We start from the raw sequence: 6560 nt of genomic DNA, 5'->3' as shown, positions 1-6560 counted from the left end.
CCTATCATATTAAGAAACGAGTATCATTTTCACATATTTTGTTATAAATATTAGTAAATTTATGTTATTTGACATATATTTAATCTCCAAAAAGTAATTTCTTTATAATTTAACATGTCCGAGTACTCCCCGAGTACTCTCCGTCTAGACCGAGTACTCTCAACTCCCCGGTCGACCGACTAGGGAGCGCCTAGCGACTTTTACAACCATGGTCTTGATAATGCTTATACATGTAACGTGGCCCACCGGTAAATGAAGATGGCAAAAAGATCCGCTTTCCTATATCACGACATTCTGTATCACCTCGTGAGAGGGCATCATACAGACCAGCGATATATTCTGAACGAAATAGATCTTGATTTGCATTATAGTAATCGAGTCGGTTCTGTTCTATACATGTATAAGCGTCCACTAAATACTGCTGAAAAAGTCGCCCACCATTCAAAAGTAGAGAATAAACACCTGCACGATCAAGAATCTGGTAACTATAGTACATGTTAGCGGTCATTCTTTTGTCTTTGTCGGCTGTACGCAATTTGAGATTCGGAGACCAACCTTCCTCCCCCATGTTGAATTGAAAGATACAGATCTTGTAATCTATGAATTAGGGTTTCGAATTCTTTGAGAGAATAATATGATTGTATTCGAAATTGGTAATCAATAATGTTAATACAAGAGATATATATATATACATGGCATAATAAGAGTAACTGCCAAAACTTATGATAACCTAAAAATAACATAATAATTATCCGAATAATAAGACTTATACTATCTAATATATATTTATCTAGCTTATATTCTAATACCCTCCCGTAAGCTAGATAGCTGCAACATGAAGGAGTTCTTTGAAATGGTAGAAATCTTTGGGCTGCAAAGCCTTAGTGAGAATATCGGCCACTTGATCTTTCGTTGAGCAAAAACAGACTTCTACTTCATCATTCTTTATAAGATCTCTAATGAAATGATACTTAACTCTTATGTGCTTGCTCTTACCATGGTAAACAGGATCTTTCGCCAAACATATGGTGGATTTATTGTCACAATAGACTGTAGGTGGACAGTCCATATTGAAACACAGATCATTTAGTATCCCCTTCATCCAAAGAGCTTGACAACCGGCCATAGATAAAGCGATGTATTCAGCTTCCGTAGAAGAAAGTACCACGACCTTTTGTTTCTTTGATTGCCAAGCTATAGCTCCAGATCCTAGATTGAAAACATATCCTGATGTACTCTTACTATCGTCCACATTTCCTGCGTAGTCACTGTCACTAAAGCCGACTAATTTTCCTTTGCTTCCTTTTGAGTATGTTATACCTTCAGTTACTGTTCCTTTTATGTACCTTAGTATTCGTTTTGCCGCTTCCCAGTGACTCCTTTTGGGCCTCTCCATAAACCGACTGACTTTACAGACAGCAAACATGATATCCGGTCGTGTATTAGTTAAGTATATTAAACTTCCGACCAAACTTCGATATATATTTTCGTTTACTTCTTCCTCTTGATCATCTTTGGATAATCGTTGACCATATTCCATAGGGGTAGAAATCGCATTACACTGTTTCATGTTGAACTTATCTAATAAGTTATTTGCATATCTCTGTTGAGATATAAAGATGTTTCCATTTTCTTGTTGCACCTCCATACCCAAGAAGTAATGTAAATTCCCGAGATCGGTCATTTCAAATTCCCTCTTCATAGAGTTCTTTAATTGATCTATCATATTCAGTGAGTCACTTGCAATGATTAGGTCATCAACATATAGGCATACTACCATTCTCGAGTTATTTGATATTTTTATAAACAACGTATGCTCGTATATACTTCTTTTAAAACCATTGGATCTGAAATACTCATCGATCCTGCTATACCAGGCCTGTTTTAGTCCGTATAAAGCCTTTTTTAGAAGACAAACCTTTCGTTCTTCTCCTTTCTTGACATACCCCTCTGGTTGTTCTATAAAAACTTTCTCATTTAGTTTTCCGTTAAGAAATGCCGTTTTAACATCCATCTGATGTAGATGCCAACCGTGACGAGCAGCCAAGGCAAGAACAAGTCTTATAGTGTCAAATCTGATTACTGGGGCAAAAACTTCTTGGTAGTCCACTCCATATTTCTGGTTATAGCCTTTCACCACCAACCGAGCCTTATACTTGTCTACTTTTCCGTGTTCATTGTATTTTGTCTTAAATATCCATTTGACCCCGATTGCCTTTTGATTGCCTTTTGGTTCCACTAGTTCCCAAGTACCATTTTTATGTATAGATTCTATTTCTTTATCCATTGCCTCCTGCCATTTGATATCTTTTACGGCTTCCGCATATGTAGTAGGGTCAGCATCTGTGTAGAGGGCAAAGTTGGTAACATTAGTTGGCATAGTTGAATTCTGTTCGTATAGTTGTCTCACTTGGGCATCTGTCAACTGTGATGAATGCTGATATATATCTCTGATGTCACGTGTTCTTAATTCTTCATTTTCTGAAGTAGTAGAAGATGTGTCATCTTCCATGACATTATCATGTTCATCATTTGTTTCATTATATGGATGTGTCTCAGGTGGGCTTTGATCTAGAGTAACAATATCTTGTGGCATGTTCACAGCAGTTGGTTCTCGAGTTGCCTGTTCCACTTCTGGATCCGAATCATGTTCTTGATTCACTTGAATGACATTAGAATTCACCTTTGTAGCTACAGATTCCCAATCTTGACTCTCATCAAATGTAACATCTCTACTAATGATAGTTTTATTTGTGATTGGATTATAAAGTCTGTAAGCTTTACTATTTTCACTGTATCCAACAAAAATGGTTCTTTCTACTTTGTCATCCAGTTTCCCTCGCTGTTGCTTTGGTATATGGGCATAAGCTATGCTCCCAAAGATTCTGAGATGATCTACACTCGGTTTCGTTCCGCTCCATGCTTCTTGAGGAGTTATATCTTGAACGTTTTTCGTTGTTGTTCGATTTAATATATATGTTGCACAGGCTACGGCTTCAGCCCAAAACGAGTGAGGTAGTTGTTTCATTTTCATCATGCTTCGGCTGAGTTCCATCAGTGTTCTATTTTTACGTTCAGCCACCCCATTTTGCTGGGGTGTATAACTTGTGGTTAGTTGATGATGGATTCCACTTTCTTTGAGAAAGTTCTGAAAATCATAGCTGCAAAATTCTCCACCTCTATCGGTTCGAAGCGATTTTATTTTGTACTCTATTTGATTTTCAACTAATCTTTTAAAATTCTTGAAATGTGTAAGAGCTTCTGACTTTAGTTTTAAGAAATATACCCAAGTCCTTCGCGAGTAATCGTCTATAAATGTAATGAAGTATCTACAGCCGCCTATCGAATGTGTTCTCATGGGCCCACATATGTCTGAATGTACCAGTTGTAGAGGCTTCGTTGCATGCCATCTTGCAGTTCTGGGAAATGGCTTCCTGGTGTGTTTTCCAAATAGACATCCTTCGCATATGTTACTTGAGGAGTTTGATATTTTCGGTAAACCCTTCACTGTATTGTATTTACTCATCATATGTATAGTTTCGAAGTTAACATGTCCATATCTTCGATGCCATAATACTGAGGTATCTTGTATCATCATGCTATAGGCTTTTGGTATATCATCATATTCTAGATTTAACGGAAACATTTTGTTTCCGGTCATTTGAACTTTCCCTACATGCATACCCTTTTGATCCTTTATAGTACATTCATGGTTATGAAATTTGACTTCATATCCTTTCTGCACTAACTGACCAACACTTAGAAGATTATGTTTCAAACCTTCAACAAAAAATACATTCGGTACCCTCTTCTCTATCCCCTTGAATCTGATTGAAACGTCTCCACAGCCCAACACTTCTAATTTTTTGTTGTCCCCTGTCCTAACTTCTCTTCTCTCCGATTCGTCTAGTGTGACGAATAAACTTTTGTCACCAGTCATATGGTTGCTACATCCGCTATCTAAATACCAGCAACCATCCTTTGTTGTTTCTTCTATGTTAAAGATCATAAACATAGTTTCCTCATCCTCTTCCTTTTCATGCATAAGTACATTGTTGATCTTTTCCGTATCATCTCTTTTTTGACAGAATTTCGCTATATGTCCTAACCGTTGACAGTTAAAACATCTAATCTGTCCATTATATCTGCCTCTTCCTCTACCCCTTCCTCTTCCTGCATTTTCAGATCTAAGAGATCTTGAACGTTCCAGTCCTTGACTTTGAACTTGAAACGCTTGTTCCATTGGTGAATCATCATATTGCTTTAATCTTAATTCATGAGATTGTAAAATTCCTAATAATTCTTCTGTTGTAATGGTACTCAGATCTTTGGATTCTTCGATTGCGACCACAACTGATTCGTATTTTCGAGTGAGGCTTCTAAGTATTTTCTCTATTATTCGTAGTTCTGGGACATCCTCTTCGTTTAGTCTTAATTGATTTACTATGATTGTGGTCCGATTGATATATTCTTCTATTGACTCATTATCTTTCATCCGTAATGCATCAAATTCACATCGTAAAGTTTGAAGCCTTACCGTTTTAACCCTGCGTTCTCCCCTATATGCTTTATGAAGGATATTCCACGCTTCTTTGGATGTTTTACTTGTTGCCACACGTTCGAACACCGTTTCACTTACTGCCTGAAATATCATATGTAACGCCTTCTTATCTTTCCTGACTTTCTCTCTGTATATGTTCTGATCGTTTTCTGAAGCATTGGCAAGGATTTCACTATATCCATCTTCGATGATTGACCAGAGATCTTGTGATTCTAATAAGACTTTCATTTGGATATGCCAGTGATAATAATTTTGCCCTAACAATTTTGGAATTTGAGATTGAATTCCTCCATTGGATGTTGTCATGTTGACAGTGATTTAATGGAATGAAATCAGGCAAAGAATATATAAGAACAGATCGAAAGGGATGAAAATTGTATGTATGAATCTTGGTGGCTCTGATACCACTTTGTTGAATTGAAAGATACAGATCTTGTAATCTATGAATTAGGGTTTCGAATTCTTTGAGAGAATAATATGATTGTATTCGAAATTGGTAATCAATAATGTTAATACAAGAGATATATATATACATGGCATAATAAGAGTAACTGCCAAAACTTATGATAACCTAAAAATAACATAATAATTATCCGAATAATAAGACTTATACTATCTAATATATATTTATCTAGCTTATATTCTAATACCCCAAAGGAAATAGAAGCGGATATTGTAATGGCATATAAGATGGATGGAGCTTACTAACTCTTTGAGGTATTCCGCCTTTTGAGTCAATGATGATGTCGTAGCCGCTAGCATTGAAGTCATCACCGCATACGATTCCACCTAACGTGTCTGGAGACGGGGCACCATATCTTCTATCAGGTACATTATTGTAAAGACGTATGGAATAACAACTGCCCTCTTCCGTGCTGCAAATCTCGCTAGCGTTTTTAAAGAGGCGAACATACTTATTGTGAGCATTTAATGTCTGGCTGAGAGTGGCGACAACAGTATGAGATAGGTTGTGTTGATCCGAGTTATTGAAAAAGCGAAGCCTGTTTGAAATCTCATTCTCTGTATCATATATATACATTTGCAAAAAAACGGGGTTTCTCATTAGGCGGAGGGCACAAAGATCTGATCCAATGTGAAACTTGGCCAGAGATTTTAAAAATGTAAGGACCACGACCATCATTAATGGTGTCATCGACATTTGCCCCAAATGAAGTCATGGAAAACATATTGTTATATGCCCTAATATTTTCTAGGAACTGAGGATCGCGGAAAAGTTGCTTAATAACAGGTGGTGGTTGAAGAGGAAAAGTTAAGCTAACAGCGCCTGATTTACAACACTGATTGTAGCGAGGATGACGAACATGTGCAGCGTGTAAAACCCTCTCGTTAAACCAAAATAGAGCGTTGCAATGTTCACAAATATATGTGCAATCTCCACAATCTGAATACGAAGGGAGCGCCCTCCGCATTGATCCAGATGACTCTGTAGTTTGAGAAGTGATCGAACGCAGCCTTTGCGACATCCTGCGGCGAGGAGGCGCGCTAGAAGTTTCACCTGTTTCGTAAGAGCTAACTATTCTCCGACGTTTACCATACGTGTTCGCTGGCGACATATTTTTTAAGAAAACAAAATGTGTACACGAAAAAGCATATAAAAAGTAAGAACGTAATGAAAATACTCTACTAAATTAAAGTTTTACCGGTATAAAGCTAGCTGAAGCTGCCAATAAGGCGCTAAAAACCTGCAAGAAAGGATGGAAAAAATGAGCAGCTCCTTCAGTTGGTGGTGTTAGGGTCTAGGGCGTCAATTTTGGACAGAGTGGTATTGATTGCTGTTGCAAGACGGGCTTCTTAGACACGAAAGGGGGAAAAAGTAGTGGATTTGTTAAAAAAACTCTTCATGAACAACGGAAACTCAAAACAATAACCTAAATTGTGAAAGCATACTTGCTGGAGTCCTATAGCCTTACGAAAGCGAACCGACAACTGGGTTTTATTCCTATATATTGATTTCTAATCAAATTCAACATAAAAAAAA

The 6560-nt window shown here is 37.3% G+C and overlaps 1 long non-coding RNA gene across 1 annotated transcript; it reads right to left on the bottom strand.

The window, feature by feature from the left end:
* Window positions 1-537: 537 nt before the first annotated feature.
* On the bottom strand, window positions 538-6153 carry LOC118489306. Its single transcript, XR_004887170.1, has 3 exons — window positions 5212-6153; window positions 3887-3890; window positions 538-559 (listed from the first exon to the last, which is right to left on the bottom strand). It is a non-coding gene; the product is annotated as an uncharacterized LOC118489306 (long non-coding RNA).
* Between the last annotated feature and the right edge of the window lie 407 nt (window positions 6154-6560).

This window comes from Helianthus annuus, chromosome 17 (assembly GCF_002127325.2).
Source record: "Helianthus annuus cultivar XRQ/B chromosome 17, HanXRQr2.0-SUNRISE, whole genome shotgun sequence".
NCBI lineage: Eukaryota > Viridiplantae > Streptophyta > Magnoliopsida > Asterales > Asteraceae > Helianthus > Helianthus annuus.
The sequence above is the reverse complement of the archived record's forward strand: the minus strand, read 5'-3'. Positions and strand labels throughout refer to the sequence as shown.